Here is a 16,870-nt window from a genome sequence, read left to right as displayed (position 1 = left end):
CCATTGGTTAATTCAAGCACTCTCTGGCCAGGAGTTGCTTTCTGGAGATATCTCATAGGCATGTTCAGAGTTGTGACACCTTCTCTGTTCTGCTATTTCTCAGTTCAGTTACATTCAAGGGTAACTGTTGCAAAGCTACTCTGTTATGTGGTTGTGTTCTACAATGTCTGTTCCTTTGATGAGAGTCTTGATCTGCTCATTCATTGTCACTGACTTTTCTTTGTAGTCCTCAAGGATATTTATAATAGCTGCTTTAATTAAACTCTTTAAAGTTTATAAATTTTAACTTCTAGGTGTGTGTGTCTGTGTCTGTGTGGATTTTTTGTTTCTACTAACTGGTTTTTTTCTTTCTTTTTTTTTTTTTTGCCAATAAATCACAATTTCTAATCTCGTGCTTATTTTGTTTATTTTTTTAATGGTATTCCATTCATGCATGTGCGAGTTTTGTTTTTGTTTTCTGTTGTATCTTCTTGATAAAGCAGAAACTAGAGTGTCTTGCTTTCTAGGAGTGTTGCCTTGGCTGGGAGAAGCATTTCAGGTTGTGCTGCCTGGGCAGAGTAAGCAGCTACATGCACAGTTGTCTGTTGTGAGGCTTTGCCTTTCTCCGTGACGCCCCCATCTCCCCTGTATATGCACAGTTCAGAGATTTCCCAGGAAGGCAGGTAGGATGGAGTGCTGACCCTGGGCTCTCTTTTCTTTGGTTCCCTCTTTGCCTCCTTCCTAAGCATTCTACACTCTTTTCACCTTTCCTCAAAGGCTTGAACCTGAATTCTCAAACCAGTAAGCCTGTAGCATTTGCTCAGGGTCTCACTCTTCTGCTCAGGGACACAGTATGCACGAGAAGCTTGCCCAGCAACCACTGTGTGGAGCAGTACTGCCAATGTGGCCTTGTGGCTGTTGTACCTCAGCACAGTTGGGTTGTGTTTGCACACATGTTTGATATGTTTCAGTGCTGGCTACGCCATCTGAAAAGTGAGCAGACAACCCTCATGGTAAAATGAGCCAGCGATGACCAGCTGTGGGCACAGAGTGTGGGTCAGGCAGTTGCCAATGGGGCTGCAGGCGAGCTCCTATCCGGTAAAGTTAGGCAGTGTTTGGCCTCTGTTGATCATCCAGAGACAGAGTTCAAAAGGTCCCCTGCATTTCCTTCCTGAGTACTTGTGGACTAGTTTCAGTGCCTGCTTCTGAGGGTTGCCCTTTTGATTCATGTGATGGGGATGCTTCTCCTGTTACATAATCTCCAGAATGACTCCATGCTGACCCACAGCACAGGTGAGTGCCTCAAGTCTGTGTGTGGTGACCGGAAATTCTTCCAAGTTCAGAGGGTTTGAACATAAGACACTAAAACGTCTTTTAGCTGAAAACCTCCAAGTCTGTCCCTGTGGAGTTTTTGTCTCCTCTGGGAAGGGATGGGGCTGGTGGTGGACAGCAGTGCACAGGGTCTTTGATGTCTTGGGATGACTTCCTCCAGAACCGTCTTCTTTTTGCTGCACCTTTCACCTCTACCCTGGCTTCTCTTGTAGTTACTCAGGATTTGGCTATAGCAGCATTAATTGTACGCAGTGATGCCTCAGCCTTACCCTGCTCTTCAGGCCTTGAAACACATGATCAGGACTGAGGCCTCATTTACCATGCAGAGAAGCAAACAGGCTCTGCCTTACCACTAACCGAATGCATTATGTATCAAGATCAATTAAGAGCCAGGAAACCATGGAAATGGGGGCCCTCTTGTAAATGCCCTGTTTTCAATGCAGCAGGCACCTAGCATGTCTATGTGTGGGCGATGGGCCTCGCACAGGCTGGCTAGCTGTCTGGCTCCCGGGGACCCCGCTTGTTAGGTTTTACAGTGTGTGCAGATAAAAGGAAGGACAAAGAATGATGGCGTGCCTCTGCCCCTCACAGGTATGCGCCACACACTTTGGGGATATTTGTCATACTGTCGGACAAGAAGCCACTGAGAAATTTTTGGTATGTGAAATTTTGCCAGTCATAATTGCTACCATGCTTCCTGGTGTACTTTTCAAGTCTGGCTGGCAAGTAGTGGGCACAGACAGCCCAGCCTCTGTGTTGTCCCTGCTCCTAGCCATATGCTCAGGTGTCCTCTGTCTGCATGCTCCCTGCTGCCTCCCACCATCCCATTTGGAACTCTTCCTTGCCCTAAAACCTGCATACACTAGGCATATTTTTCTTGGTTTATGGGTTCAAATCCAAAAGCTCGTCACGGTTCAGGTCCCCTCACAAATGTCTTTTCTGCCATGCCTATAGTTACCCCACGTCTGCTCCACTGTGCTTGTGTGGTGGGCTCAGCTCTGGCTGTGCAGCTCAGCTGGGAGGCCTATAGCTTTCAAAGTTCTCATGACTGGTGTAGCAGGGCGGGTGCCATGCCCACAGCCTCCAACGGGCTTCTCTTAACTCTGTTCTGCCTGTGTGATGAGACCCTCACATTTTGTTAGCTCGACTGGCTGCTCTGGCCTTCTTGCCTGCCAAGACTCACCTGGCCCACCCGCCATAGAATACTTCTTATATCTCTGTTCACCCCCTGTAGCCTTTTGTAAAAGGCCGGGGAGGGTTTCACAGGTAGGAGGTAGGTTCCTCAAGGGCAGAGGCCCCAGTGCGCTCATCTGTGCTGGGCAACTCTTGGGCTCTCAGGCTGCACCCCCCCCCCATATAATGCTCTAGCTGTGTGGTCAGGATTTAACCTCAGAGATGAGACACCTCTAAACTGATTTCTAATTTCAATTCAGAAAGTACATTTTCTTTTTTAAAGGTGTAAGCTACATCAGCAAACACCATTGTAGCCAAGATTGGTTTACCGTGGGCTTCTGCTCTGAAGACGTGGAGCAGGTCAGCATCATGTGTCTCTAGTGGGGGTGTGTGTCCAGAGCAGCCGTTTGTCTGTAGCTGGCTCTTCCCGCTGTCCGCTCATACTCTCATTGGTAAAACATTTTAAGCTAAGTGTTTTACATTAGGACATTAAAATCAACGTCCTTTAAACATAAAATTTAAAAGATAGAGTTGCCATCGTCATGTGGATATAAGTGAGCATATGTCAGATTATATTTAACTCATTTGCTAATAAAGGAAACCAGAAAATTGTACAGCCCAGCTCAGTGGAGAGCTCCGTAGCTCACAGTCACCGTCCAAGCGTGGGACCCCACGTCACTGGCAGAGGACTGCACGGATGTGCCTTCCTCTGGGTGGAGTCTGCATGTCTGTAGACAGAGCTTATTCCCATTCTGCGTTCCATGTAGCACAAACTGGCCTCTGACTTGCAGTCCTTCCCCCTCGGTCTTCTGAGTGCTGGGGATCCATCTGGGAGCGCCATCTGTACCCCGCCCCTTTAGCGCACTCTCCACCGCTACAGCACTGACAGGCCTGCTCAAAGGCTAGGTGATCCGCTGTTCAGAGCTCTCAAGGAGCCTTGGCCCTTTCTCTGGTGTTTTCTCCATTATCGTCTTAACTTTAACCCAATCACTCACTACAGATAGGTGGGGAGAGAACTAGGCCTTTCTTCCTTTTTTTTGTTCTTTTTTTTTTCTTCCGGAGCTGGGGACCGAACCCAGGGCCTTGCACTTGCTAGGCAAGCGCTCTACCACTGAGCCAAATCCCCAGCCCCTAGGCCTTTCTTCCTATACGACTGCTTTAGAGAATGTGCTTTAAAGAATGTGCGTGGCTGTCATTTTACCACGGCTCTTTTGTTATGCCCGGTGGCTCTGCACTCCTGCACTGCTGGAACTGGTACTGGCTACCCACAGGGCACTCTCACTTGAGTAGCTCCATTGTTTGTTTGTTTATTATTATTATTATTAATTTACTTTTTTGTTTTGGTAGATACTAAAATCTTTTGAGCTCTGCTCAGATAACATGTGGGGGTGTGCCGAGTGCTTCATGGCCACGTCCTACATGTCCCTGGGTCCGCAGGGCCCAGCTTTTGCCACTCTTCATCACACTCCTCAGTCATCCCTGTCAATGGTGAGTGCTCACTGGCTGACAGCTGCACTGGTCTCTGCAGGATCCAATGCCCTGCTTTCCAGGGTCCATCTTGGTCCCTGGCTTGTTTCTTTTCCTTCCCTTCCATTACTGGTGTGCATGGTGACATCTAGACACCGTGCAGTCAGAACCAAGGTAGCTGAAGTCGGAGAGGCTTTGACACTAAAAAAGGGAAGTGCACAGCATGGAAACCGGAGTTGAGGAGAAAAGTTCCCAAGTGCCTTCCTTGTCTTTGTCCCTGCACTGCCATAGGCCTGCCGAGTGCAGTTTGTAAGTCCCCTGTGTCCTTTATGGAGGCTAGTGTCAGCCTCTGTGTCCTTTATGGAGGCTAGTGTCATATGGAGTTCACAGCCTGGAAACACGGAAACTAGTGTGGGGCTCTTCTGTTGATAATGGTCCTTTTGCCTTTTAGGGAATGGCTGGGAAGTAGCAAACCTAAGTAGATGCCTTGGGGTGGGTGGGTGGGTGTGGTCTGACCGCTCTGTTCTTGCCTGGTCTCACACTTGCTCATTGCGGTCAACAGTGTATGCTCCTCCTGTTCAGGGGTGCCAGGCTGCCTTCCAGTCACTTGGCCCCTTTGTGTCCACCTTTGCAAACTCATCCCGGGCAGGGTAGCCTGTGCATCAGGAGGACGGCACCCTGAGCACCAGGCTGCCCAGGCTCAGCAGCTGCAGTGCCACCTTAGCCGTGTTCACTCCCACCAGGACGCTTGGCACTGCCAACCCCCTCACCTCAAGCCTCCACCTGGAATCCTAGCAATTATCTCATCTCCAGCTTTAGTAATAGTGACCTTCTGGGCAAGATGGAATATTAGAGCTTTAATTATGTAAAGAAGCAAAAAGTAATTGCAATAACGATTTCGAAACATGACTGCCGGGTTATAAATAATGAAGCTACCATGTCTCCTCAGCTTAGATAAAATATTCATTGAGGGTGGTGATTAAATAACCCGTAAAGAAAACCGTCTCTCTCTCCGTGATTAATGAAGTTCTTCAGAGAATTTACACAGGAAAAAGGTGAAGTCTCCCAGATGTACGTTTGTGACCCAGGACACTCTGTACACACAGAGGCCCTCTGTGTGCTGTGTTGACCTCAGTCCTTTCTACTGTGATGGTTGATCTTGTGTTTGTCATGCCTGCCCTGGGAGGACGGCAGGTGCAGGTGTGTACGGCCAGTCTGAGGTAGTTTTTACACATCCCTCTGCCATCCGGGCTGCATAGGACTGTGAGGTGGACGGTGTGGGCAGTTGACATCTTTTGAGTACAGACCCTTTCTGCACCCCCAACAGAGCTCATGTGCTTGTGTAGGTGACTGGCCTGGGGCCTGCACACAGTCAGCTCTTCCTCCTTCTTAGGCTTTTGTTCCAAAGTCTGCCCCCTGCTGGGGCACTCATAAATACAGGGTGGAGGCCGCCTAAGCCTCCCTGGGTTGTTTTCTGCGCTGGCTGAAGCTGTAAAGGTTGACAGGAAGTGGCAAGTGCTCATTCAGGAAAGCATGGGCTTAGGAGGTCTAGGTGCTGCTCTTGTTTCCTTCTGTTGCAGGGCAGTGAGCATGCTTCCTCCCTTAGCTCTAGAGCATCTGTGCATGCTGAGCCAGATGAACTTAACTTCCCGAAGGAACTTCAGCTGAGACCGGTCATCTGCACACCAGCTCTTCCACAGACAGCAGAAAACCATCCAGGGCCTCCCATAGCCAGAGCTGAAGCCATAGGAATTTCTCCAGGCAGCAGTCACTTCCCAAAGCTCCCTGATGTCAGTGGTTGCCTCAGGACCAGTTACCAAGAACGGGTTCAGAGACTTCCTGTATTGGCGCACTTCCCTGACTGATATAAACAAAGATGTAGAGGTGCTTCTGAGCGAGCCTGGGCCACTAGAGGGGAGCCACGGTGGACCTGAGGCTGCATGTGACAGCTGTGGCCAGGAGTGAGATCTGCTCCTTCAGAATTTGCAGGGGCGTCTACTGCATGACCCAGACATTCAAGGTGAAGACAGGATGTCTGTGTGTTGCGCACGACCCAGGCCTGCCTCCTTGCCCATGTGCTACTGTGTGTCTGTGTGTTCAGTCACACATACGCACCGGGAGTATGTTTAGCACAGTTTGGTATCTCTAGGCAGCACCTGCTTGATGTCTGGCTTCCTTGTTCCAGGCAGCATGTGCACAGCCTGGAGGGAGGGAGCCCTAACAGAACAGGGGACAGCGCTTGGGCACATCTGTACTGATGGAAGTCTTATTAGCTCCAGAGACAGTGACTCACTTCCCCAGTTATGTATCCTTTCTGGCCACAGACATCTCAGGGCCCCAAGGTTTCTTCCTTAGGCAGATAGAAAAAGCAAGATGTCTGTAAGGTGTTTTTCATTTCATGACTAATGCTTCCACCAAGTGTAGGAGCAGGTCTCCTAATCCCATTGTCGTGCAACCCCACTTAGTCCTCAGCAGCGCTGCAGAGCTGTGCTTCGGTTTGTCCCACGTGAGAGAAATTAGAAAAATAACACTTGCTGCTGTTGCTGGGCAAAGGTTTGTGATGCTCCGAAGGAAGGAGATGTGAAGACCCAGTTCGCCCCATGATTAGTCTTTGTCTGCCAGTCTCTGCGTAAACGAACCCGTGATTGCTGAAGGGATGAACAAGTGGTCCTTCTGCAGGCTACAGGCAGAGGGCTGGGGTGGAGTGCACACTGCTGCAGCTGCTCCGATTCCCAGCCACAGGAGGCTATCAGGGCTGGCCAGCCGTGACCCTTGGAGTCTGGTAGAAGGGCTTGTGTAGGCAGCTCTGTCTAGGGTGTCTTTGAGACTGAAAGGGGTGCCCAGAAGAGATGCCAGGCAGGAAGCTGGTCATTTCTGGGGGTAGAGAAAATATTAGGGGATCCTTAGGCTGCATGTCTGGGGCTGGGCTGCAGAGGATCAGCCCTGCTCCTGGGAAGCCATTGTTCGCACTATTCTGCACATATTTACATAGCTAATTTCTCACTAAGGAAGAACTGTTAGCTTTCCTCAGATCTCAAAGGGGTCACTAACCTCCAGAGATTCAGAAACAAATGACACATTTCATATTCTGGCTGTTGAAGAGGGCCTGGTGTGCTGTACTTGGGAGGTAAGACTGCTCCAGCACAGTGGGGAGCCAGCTACAAGCTCTGAGCATTGGAGAGAATAGTTGTATTGTAGGAACAGCATGCAGGGTGGGGGTAGGGCACGTGTCCTGCACACTGGAGATGGAAATGTACAGTTTTAATTTGTGTAGGAAAATAGGTGAAGTAAGTCCTTTGAGCAGCCACACTGGTGTGTAAATAAACGTACGTGTATGCGCATGCGTATGTGTGACGGGGAAGGGGAGCAGCCATCCCGCTTTATAAATGGGACAACAATACACCTTGTCAAGGAGGATGGCCTCCCAGACTCCTCTGCTCTGTGACCCCACTCGTCCCTTGTGAGCGACAGCGGTGTTGGGCTGATTTTTCCTGGTAGATATGTTCTGGATCCAGATGTGCTACTCTGTGTGGCTCATGATCAGTTGGAATGGTCACATTGGTGGACAGCATCACAACTGGCTGGGGGCCCAGGCTGAGACTCCAGAGTCTAGGCACTCTCCAGTTATGGAGGGGCTGCGCGTGCCTCTAGGAAGAGCCTCATCCCCGGGCCAGAGTTTGGTGCATATCCCTCGGAAATGAACCCAGGATCTACATTGTCATTCAGATCTTTAAAAAAAAAAAGCCGAGACAGAGTCTTACACAGTCCAAGCTAGTCTGGACCTGGCTTTGTAGTAGATGTGGCTTCAAACGTCTGATGTTTTTTCTGCCACCTTCCAAATGCTGGGGTTATGAGTATGCATGCCAAACCCAGCGTATGGGGTGCAGGGGACAGAAAACAGGGTTTATGGATACCAGCCAAACACTCTGCCAGCTGAACTGCATGCCCAGCCCTGTGTGGTCATTAGAACTCTTGGTGCTTCTCTTCCTGCAGCTCAAGTTCAGGTATTTTCTGCCGCATTGAAAGCAGAACAGCTCGACTCTGCTGGTGAGCCCGGGAGCAAGCAGACACAGGGTCTGAAGGAAGAACCTGTGTCAGATCCCAGCCCTGCCTCTGACAGTCACATCCTCTCCTCAGCTTCATCATCTCAGAACGCGCTCTCCGTCCATGGCCAGGATATTACAGAGCGCAGTAAGTACTTGCCCTGTCCCTCAGCCACTGAGGATGTGACAGAAATCACAAAGCTGCACTTGCTTTTATTAATACATCCCTGCAGAGAAGATAAATGGCAAATTTCATTTCATTCTTAAGGTCATGTTTTGGATAACTAGACAACCAATCAATCAGGTGATTGATCACCCTGAATTCCTTCCATGGGAACAGGGTGGGCACCAGAAACAATGCGGGGGGGGGGGATGACAGGCAGTGCTCTTGGGGGATTAGTGGTGTGAATGTCCTGGGTCATGGCTGGCAGTCACTTACATCTCTAATAACAGAAGAGGGTGGATTCCAAGTTGGTGAAGGCCATAGAGAGTGATGCGTGTAGCTGCCTCTTGGTTCCCAGGCATCCCTCAATACCCAGCTGCTTAGTGACGGTGCTCCTTCCCAGAGGGAGACTTGGATAAGCCGGTGTCACCTACTTTCCACCCTACAGTTTGGATTCTGCCCCTTGTGAAGCCAGGACCCCATGGAGCCAGAAGGGACTGGACTCCTTCTTGCGTGAGTCTCTAGAAGCTTCCCCAGCCTCGTGACACTGGCTGTTGCTATGCCTCCCCCGTTCCTGCTGAGCACTTGACCAATGAGGTGGCGCCTTTTCCCTCCTGCGAACCAGGCCTTGCAAGTGCATGGTCATCAGGACCCGAGTGCACACTCTGCTGCGGCCATTGGGTTGTAGTGGTCATTTATCACCCCATCCTAAGCCTGCACAAATGAAACAGCAGTGCCTGATCTGAATCTAAACTGTTCCCAAGCTCTTAAAGGTGATGTTAGATTAGTAAGAAATAATAGCATGTCCCGTGTTGCTGCTGTTTCTAGAAAATTCCAAGAAAACTGGCCTGTAAAAACCCTGGGTATAGAGGAGAAAGGGCCAGTCCAGGCCCTGGTGGGCTGTATTTGTGTTGTGGCTTCTTTATCCGAGGCAGAAATGGACAAAAAGGAGCAGCCACACCAGCCAGGTCTACTAAGGTATATGAGAAAAGCTGAGCTGGTGGGGCTGCAGCTTAACTCTGGGGCCCAGATGGGGTCAGCAACGGGCCACAGTTGCAAGTCAGGAGAAGAAGAAAGGAGAGTGCCCCTCTCATAAGCAGTGCTCAGAGGTAGCACTGCGCCATGCTGCCTGCCTCGTGTCAGTGTAGGGTACTCACAAGAAGGAGGGCCTGCGCAAGGATACCCTATCCTAGAAGCACCCTCACTTTGCTCTCTCTGTGGGGTGCACTTGGCAGAGTGGTTGGAAACTTGAGTCCTGAGGAGCAAGGGTTCTCCAGACAGGCTCGCACCAGTGAGTTGTGGGTGCCCAGCACCATCCAGCATGCCACCCTACTTGGGTGTCATTGGGGAAATGAGCTCACTGTACTGGTGGTATTGAGTTGGGCTGAATTGCTTACAGCCTGACTTATTCTGAGGTCAGTGGTGCTCACTGAGTAACTGCACTGGAGACTAGGGCACGGTTTGTTTCTAATGTGCTGAATTCGATTCTAGCCAAGTCATGTTAGTGTGTGAATCCATGTGTAGTAGAATCGGAGGCATCGTGCCCAAAAGAAACGTGGGTGTCCTACCCAAATGCTACTGTTGTCATGCTTCCTGCTCAGATGGACAGCATGCTTCTCTGTGGACACTGGGTGCTAGGGTCCAGATAGCATGCTCAGAGCAAACACAGCCTCTATTGGGTATTAATTGACTTCCGGATCATATACTGAGCTGGTGTGTCAGAATCCATTAAGACAATAGACAGTATGACATTTCAAGTGCACGTTGGAAGCCCTGTGATGGTTGAAGCGGAAGGTCAGGGCCATCTCAGCTGATGTTAATCAATAACCAGAGGCTGACATGTCACCCTGGGGCGTTGGTGCTCATTTTAATTGTTAACCTAATGTAAAGGCTCCTCAGCGCACATTAGGAGTGTTTGCACATGTGAGAGCCAGAACTGTTTACTGAGTAAACACTCCCCTGCTGGCCTCATTCTCTCTTCCGGTCACTGCTCCCTCACCCCCATACCTCCTACCTGCACTGAGTCCTGATTCCCAACAAAAGCCAAAGGTGCCTATTGTGTCCTTTCTGAAGACTCACCTCTGCCCCTTCTTCTGTAGCCATGTTAGAGGCTGCTAGTCGGCCATACCAAGGAGACCCTGGCCTTACAGAGCAGAAGGTTGAAGGCCTACCGGTGGGCATCCCTATCTTTCAAGTGTAAGCAGGCCCTTTTGTAAGGCAGTCTTGGCACTGGGATGTGAGGTGCCTTCTGTGGGGACCGCATGCAGGCTTCTTGATGGGATGGATGAAGGCGCTGTTCTCCTTTGGTGTCTGTGTGTAACATGTTCCATCAACTCCACAGAACCCAGCTGAGCCCCCAGCTGAGCCAGTGGCTGTCTGGAATCAGAAGAGGGACAGAAACAGACTGTGCTTGAAGAGAGTGAACCTAAAATGCAGGTTTGTTCCTTGAAAAAAAGTAAAGGACAAAAAACACCCACAGCGCAAAGACTTTAACCTTCCTTACAGTTCAGTTCTCCAGTAGCCACGGAAGCCAAGTATTTCTCTTCTGCCAGTATTAACTATATATCTAGTTAATGACGACCATAGCATTTTTCTCTTTGAAAATCATTGTGAAGTAGTGTTCAAAGTCAGGGAAGCTTACCGGTAAGAGTGAAAGATGACCTCATACTAGTGCTTGAGAACAGTGACTTTTTTGGGCTGTGTTTACATTCATCTACCGATGGACTGGCTGCCTGTGCCATATGAATCCCCTTAAATACTTTAAGTCATTGTCACACATTGGTCTTCCAGAGCCAAGTACCCACACGTAATGCCTTTCTACTGAGGGACGCCTCAAATCTCCTGGTGATCCCAAGGGTGGAGGATGGTCTCATACTGGGCCCTGTGGCATGCACTCTGCTCTCCAGACTCTCTTCTCTAACAAGGCATCCTTCAGGGAAGAGGAGCTGGCCCAGAGGCCCAGAGAGGGGGAGCACTGAGTAGCAGGACCTGGGAGCTACAGTGCAGCTCGTTGGCCTGACTTCCATGTGGCTGGGAACTGGCTTGCTTACTGGTCTCCGGAGCAATGCTAGAGACATTGAATTATCTTTGCTTGTGGTGACTTGTGTGTCTGCTGTCACCCCTGCCGTACCCTTGCCTTCTCCATTCATGAATTGGCAGTGATTCTCAGAGATCAGTTGACAGTAGCTGACCGGGTGCCTATCTTCGATGGCTTCTTAAATGTTCTGCACGAAGTGCATGTATAAGAGTCCTTAAACACCTGTACAACTGCCTAAAGGTACGGGAGGGTTGCAGACACCCAGGCCTTCCTGCAGATCGGCAAGGTGCAGAGGTAGGAGGCTCTGGGGCAGTGGATACATAGCCACTGTGTTGTTCCCATCCTGTGGGTGAAATATGACCAGAATCTGAAAACAGACACTTTTGCTTCTGCTACTGCTCAGATCCTGTAGGGCTGGGCTTCTCAGGAAAGGCCCTGGATGGCAAAACTCAAGGTTCCCAGAGTGATCTGGCTTACACAAGAAGTCATCTGCTGAAAGACGGTGGGCCCAGACCTAACCTAGCTCTGCACGTAGGAAGGCCTTTTCTGCAAGATGCTCTAAGCACTTCTGCTCCTGCCTTTGCCCTCACAGAAAACCAATTATAAAAACAAGGCCTTAGAAGAAGTTACTTAGACACAAGTTTGTCGAGTGACAGATTTCTCTGAGGACTTTGGTGGTCACTGAGCCCATTCAGATCCTGCCTTTCCTTATAGATGAGGGATCTGACACACCTCCTTGGTGGGAAAGCACAGGGGTTTCAGGTACAAGGGGTAGAGAGGGTGTGTGGGGTGGGGTAGGGTCATGTGCTGCACCACCAGAGGAAAGGCGGCAATTGTCCAGGGTGTGCTGCTAGCAGCCATGTCCGTGTGCAGCCACATGGAGTCGTACATGTCAGTGTGCAGCCATGTGGAGTCGTACATGCCCGGCTGGGGTTGTAGGTAGCAGGGTATGAGGGAGACTGGCTTTTTGGCTGGTGAGAAACATAGCTTGCAGAGAAATAAAGGGGATACGGGGTCATGTTGAGCCTGATATGTCACTTATGGAAGTGTATTTTCAACAGTTGCTTCATGAGGACAGGAGGAGAGAGCACCTCACCAGCTGCAGGACTTGGTGGTGACTGACAGCAGCAGGAGCTGAGGGTTTCCACATGAACTAGCAGAGTGAGTAAAAACTTGTGTGTGGCCGTGAGAGGCAAGTCAGGGAGAGAGACTTTCCTCTGTCCATGACTGACTTCAGAACTAGCAGCTTAGTGCTCTTCTGGATAAAGAGATTATGTTTTTATTAAGGTATAAACAGAATTCCAAAGCTCTGAGGTGTGTGTGTGTGTGTGTCTGTGTGTCTGTCTGTCTGTCTGTCTGTCTGTCTCTGGGGAGACGTCCATTTTCACATGAAGACAAGGCTAAAGTTGCTCTGGAACTGGAGTGCTCTGCTGTTCTATAAGGCAGTTTATTGGAACCAAATAAAAGATGAATCACCCACTCTTCAGTATTTCCCTCCAAATCAGGGTGGGTTTGCAAAGCTTTCTTGAGATTTCTGCGTGCTGCCTTCTTTGTAGGACTCATGGTACCTCGTGTACTTGAACAGCCAAAGAATACTGGGCAGGGCTGAGGTCTGAAAAGAGCTCTCCCGGATGAGATAGCTAATAGATAAGAATGCCCCTCCTGCCACTTTCTTGCATGCAGCATACCTGTGTGAAGTACTCTTCCTATCTGGTGTCAGCCCAAGGAATGCTCTAAGCTTTGCCAGCAATGAAAGCCAGCATGGTTCAGTGCCCCTTTTTTAGGTGGAGCATGTGCTTTACGGATTCAGGGGGATATATGTTTGTGGGGTGCTCGTTTAGGCTTTTGAGGTCTATTTCTGTATCTCTAGTTTTCTTTTTTCTTTTCTTTCTTTTTTTTTTTTTCTCTTAGCTGCAACTAGTCATCTCAAATAATCGTCTTCCTGAAGACAGCCATCAGGCTTCCGCAGCTATTTAGGATACGATGTGGCCGGTGCCGGGGCAAACTGGAAGATTTTCTCTTTGCTGTGAGCTTTAATCATTATCCTTAATTTGAGAGACTGACGTTTAGTCATTATGTCATGTTCTCAGCACACTCCTGCAAAAGAACTGGCAAAAACAACCCTGGGCCCGGCGCGGCGGCCCTGCGCCCCCTGGCGGCGGGTGCTGGCCAGGCCCCCCGGCGGCCCGGGCCCTATCTCCCATCGCTTGGCTTATTGCAGTGGCCGGCCGCGATAAGGGCTCCGCGCGGCGCGATATTGGCCTCATTTTCCCCCGCAGACGGCGGGAGCGATATGAAGCCTCTCGCCGCGGCCCGCATCCTCCCCGCCCTTTTTCATTTCCTCTGCCCGCGTGCAAATCACACCACTCTCTCTCTCACCCGAGCCGAGCGGGGCCGCGACGAGTGAGACAGAAAGAGTGAGGGGAAAACACCTAGTGAAAAATCGAGGGGGAAAAGAACGAGGGAAAAGTCCTAGAGAGAAAAAAAAAAAAAAGAGGGAGAAAACCCACCAAGAAAGAGCGAGTGAAAAAGACCTACCAAGAAAGAGCGAGGGGAGGAAAGACCTGCCGAGAAAAGGCGAGGGTTAAAGACCTAGCGAAAACCCGAAGGGGAAAAAGGAGCTAGGGAAACGACCTCGCGAGGAAAGGCGATGGGTAAACCTAGCGAAAACCCGAGGATAAAGAGCGAGGAAAAAGACCTATCGCGGAAAGGCGAGGGGTAAAAGACTTGCCGAGAAAGAGCGAGGGGGAAAAAAAAAAAAAAACAACTAGCGAGCAGGAGCGAGGGAAAAGGACCTACCGAGAAAGAGCGAGGGAAGAAAACCTAGCGAGAAAGAGCGAGGGGAGAAAACCTAACGAGGAAGAGCGAGGGAAAAGGACCTGCCGAGAAAGAGCGAGGGAAGAAAACCTAGCGAGAAAGAGCGAGGGGAGAAAAGACTTGCAGAGAAAGAGCGAGGGAAAAGACCTGCCGAGAAAGAGCGAGGAGAGAAAACCTAGCGAGGAAGAGCGAGGGAAAAAGACCTGCTGAAAAAGATCGAGGGGGAAAAAAAAAACTAGCGAGAAGGATCGAGGGGGAAAAAAAAAACTGCGGAGAAAGACCCAGTTGGGGGGGAAAAAAAAAACAACCAAAAACCTAGCTAGCAGGAGCGAAGGAAAAAGACCTGCCGAGAAAGATCCGGGGTGGGGGAAAAAAACCCAAAACCTAGCGAGCAGGAGCGAGAGAAAAAGACCTGCCCAGAAAGATGGAGAGGGGGAAAAAAAAAAAAAACTAGCGAGCAGGAACGAGAGAAAAAGACCTGCGGGGAAAGATCGAGGGGGGAAAAAAAACCCAAAACCTAGCGAGCAGGAGCGAGAGAAAAAGACCTGCCGAGAAAGATGGGAGGGGGAAAAAAAAAAAACTAGCGAGCAGGAACGAGAGAAAAAGACCTGCGGGGAAAGATCGAGGGGGGAAAAAAAACCCAAAACCTAGCGAGCAGGAGCGAGGGAAAAACCTGCGGAGAAAGAGCGAAGGGGAAAAAATAAATAAATAGCGAAACGGGGCAAAACCTGCCGAGAAGGAGCGAGAGGAGAAAACCTAGCGAGATGGAGCCAGGGGGAAAAAACCTGCCGAGAAGGAGCCAGGAGAAAAGGGCGGGCGAGCCAGACGGCTAAATGGGGAAAGCGCGCGAGGAAGTGGTGGGGATAAAAAGGACACAGATTGAGATAGAGCGGGAGAAAAAGCTAGGGGATAGCGGTCAAAATAGAAGAACGACGGGGAAAGAGCGATGATGAAAATGAAGGAAAAAATGTGCAAAAAAAACGAGGGAGAAAGAACAAGGGGGAAAAGACGAGGAAAAGAGCGCGGGCGCCGCCATCCGCCGCTCGGCTCCTCGCCCCGGCTTGTCAAGGCGGCCGGGAAACTGCTGCAGCCCAAGGCGGCTTTTACGCGGTCTGTTGTAGGGCAGACTTTTATGTGTGCTTCAACCATAACCGGACGCTGGAACCTCAAACCCACGCCCTGAACGCCCGAACCCCTATTTTACAAAGCGCTCGGTACACAATACACGGCGGCTTCGGAACGCCCGCTGCTCCGGCTGCTCCCGCTGCCGCTGCGCCCGCGCGCGGCCAACAGAGGGAAGGAGCGGGAACCGCTTGATAACTAACGTGGTAGGGGTCCCTCTGCTTGTGCTTGCAGGCAGCAGCTGATTCTGATCTTACATCTGTACGACCCCAGCGGCGTGCACGGTTACCTGCGACACGTTACCCTGAAGTTGTGCGCAGAGTTTCTCAAGTGCGCTGCATTTCATTCATGCTAGTAAGGAGCCGGCCTTGGCCGTAGCACTTTCTTGCAAACAGCACCCTTTCTGTTTCCATCTTAACTCCATTATTTTTTTTTTCTGGGCTCCATTTGTCATTTTCTCTATAAGCCCAGCTTTTAATTTTGCAGTTAGAAGCTATATTGTTTCATCAATTTTCAAAATAGTCTTGTTATTAAATTTATGCTTCCATAATGGGAACTGTGCAGAAATCATTTTGTATATGAACTTCTTTAAATAATAACGTAGGGTTTTTGTTTGTGCATGTGTATGTTTGTTGTTGAATTCTCCACAGCTCTGTAGAACAGTTCATAATGAGCAAAGCAGAAGAGGTAATTCTGGTGTTTACGGATGTCTCCCAGCCCCACAGAAGACGACTCTTACCTGAAAATAGTGATTTTTAAATTTCTTGATGATAATGAAATTTTATAAAACTCCCATGCCCTCAGAGGTATCAATGCACTCATTTTGAAAGGTGATGTTTTTAAAACTGGACCCCTTCTGCTGGATGTATTTGTCTAATGTTACTCCCTGCCCTTGTTTTTACCATTCTCCCTTGGACAGTGTTATGTGCATGTATGTATTATTAAGACGTATTGAAAGGCTTCTCTGCGTGTGCTAGTGAGAACTGGAGCTTTCTCTTGCTTGTAAATTGATTGTGAAGGCGGACATGGACTTGGGGTTGCCCTGTGCTGTGGAGAGAGAGCCGCTTGTAATTGCCTCAGCCGGCGGCTCAGCGGCTCAGCGGCTCAGCGGCTCGGCAGCCTGCAGACGGCTCAGTTCAGCCTCACGGCGCCTCTCACTTTGCTCGCAGGTGATGCCGATGCTGCTGAAGTTCTGCTCCCATGCTGCCTGTGCTCCGGGGCTCAGCTGCATGCAGGAGCTCATCTCAAGGTTGCTGCACTGCTCTGAGTGGGTTGGAAGGCAGGCTTTTGCTTGCATCTGCCGGATTAGCACAGCCACCGGAGAATCTACCTGTGGATCCCTCACCCTGACAGAGACTGGGGAAAGTTTACAGAGCCTCCTTACCCTGTAGGAGACTGACTAGCTCTATGAGGCACAGTATCTTGTCCACGGTCACCCTGGGCACTTGTTCACACCCCAGACACGGTTGGTACCTACTGTGTACTGTGTACTGAAGATGAAATCAGCTCTCCCATCAGGGCCGGCCGGCTCTCCTATCAGGGCCGGCCGGCTCTCCCATCAGGGCCGGCCCTCCCTGTGCCTGAGTGGCAGGCAGGTTTCAGACTGCACAGACCCCAGTGCAACCCCCCTTTTCATGCCTCAGCTTTCAAGCTTATATCACGTTTTCTTCTCAGTAACCCCCTCTGACTAGCACCTTGGAAATGTTTGTGCATGTGTGTGTCACAGGGTAGAGGCTT

General features: G+C 50.1%; 1 pseudogene; it reads right to left on the bottom strand.

Annotated features, from left to right (window-relative positions):
* Positions 1-12,115, bottom strand: part of Eif4e-ps9 (eukaryotic translation initiation factor 4E, pseudogene 9) — a 35,175-nt pseudogene extending 23,060 nt beyond the window's left edge.
* Positions 12,116-16,870: the final 4,755 nt, after the last annotated feature.

This window comes from Rattus norvegicus, chromosome 3, assembly GCF_036323735.1.
Source record: "Rattus norvegicus strain BN/NHsdMcwi chromosome 3, GRCr8, whole genome shotgun sequence".
NCBI lineage: Eukaryota > Metazoa > Chordata > Mammalia > Rodentia > Muridae > Rattus > Rattus norvegicus.
This window is presented reverse-complemented; position numbering and strand designations above follow the sequence as displayed.